General features: G+C 46.8%; 1 pseudogene; it reads right to left on the bottom strand.

Annotated features, from left to right (window-relative positions):
• Nucleotides 1-283: 283 nt before the first annotated feature.
• On the bottom strand, nt 284-603 carry LOC114034547 (annotated as a pseudogene).
• Between the last annotated feature and the right edge of the window lie 695 nt (nt 604-1,298).

The following is a 1,298-nucleotide window of genomic DNA, read 5'->3' as shown; positions in this document are numbered from 1 at the left end:
GAACAAGCGTGGTCAGATCACACACGTGCGCTCTCCCCTGGCTCCTGCCCTGTTGCTCTGGCCTTGCTGCTTGGGCTTGCTATGATGGTTTGCTGTGTTGGCCTCTGAATAAAGCTCTGGTGTTGGTGCCTCCCGATGGCTCGTGTCTGTGTGGTGATCCGGCTCAGAACCGAAGACCCAGGCGTGGGTAAGACTCTGGTAGTGTACTTCTTTTAAGAGAAGTGGGTACTGGCTCATGACTGGCAGAGGGTCGGCGTGCGGCCCGTATAGCAGCAGATAATTATTACTCATTGGTGGCCTTTTTAAGCTATGCTATCAAGTCTGCCTTTTCTGCCCTCTTCTTAATGAAGATCATTTTTGTTCCAGGGATATACTTCTTGGAGTTTTCCAAGTGTTCCATCAATGTGTCCTCTCCCCAGGTGATACCTTTGTTTTTGTGGACATCCGTGTAAGAGAATCCTGAAGACCGACCAGTCTTTCTACCGAAGGATCCGTTCAGATTAAGTCCAGTCTTGGACTCGCCTCCCTCATCTGTGTGGTACTGCACACACTTCTAAACAAAAATCTTCTCACCTTTCTCAACATCACCCAGAGTGGATTCAGCTCAGCCCACACCCAAACCCATTTGCTTGTTCACTCTCTGATGGTCTGACTTGAGCTTCCTCTCCACAATTTTTTTTTTAAACACACACACACAAACACACAGTAGTGAATCGGCAGAATTTTACTTGAAGACTTTAAAGCACGTTACAAGATGAAGGAAAGGACATTTGAATTTAGTCCTAGGCACCCCAGCCCCATCAGCCTACAGAGCATTTTAACAGGGAAATTCCTTTAGCAACATTATTGTCAGGATTCCCAGAGTTAATGGTTTCCATGCTATTATTGTTTATTACCACCCCATCAAGTTAAACCAGCTTAGACAGTTTACAACTGTGCCTTAAAGGAGATTGAACTGGCTCTCTGTTCTTCCCAAGCTGGCTGGGGAATTTGAAAGAACATGACACCCAAAGGGGTTATCCTGATCAAAGCAGAAGAATAGGGAAGCTTAATGTCTTTGTCTGAATCACAGAGGTCGAGCACTCCATCTGTGGAAGTTCAATCACTGGCAAGGAATGAAGTTGTGGTGGGAGTGGAGGAAACTCCCTCTTCTCATTGGGGAAGGCCCTAAAAGCTGAGAATTCTGCCTTTGCAGTCTCTGCCTTCCATTTGGTACTTTGGGGATTGGGCCTCATCTGGGTGTGTGTGTATACATTTGTGAGTCTCTCCCTAACACCCGCTCCGGTCAACCACAATTC

This window comes from Vombatus ursinus, unplaced genomic scaffold (genome assembly GCF_900497805.2).
Source record: "Vombatus ursinus unplaced genomic scaffold, bare-nosed wombat genome assembly UNPS02009001.1, whole genome shotgun sequence".
In the NCBI taxonomy this organism is placed as follows: Eukaryota; Metazoa; Chordata; class Mammalia; order Diprotodontia; family Vombatidae; genus Vombatus; species Vombatus ursinus.
Note: the sequence above shows the minus strand (reverse complement) of the source record. Positions and strands in the feature narration are given on the sequence as shown.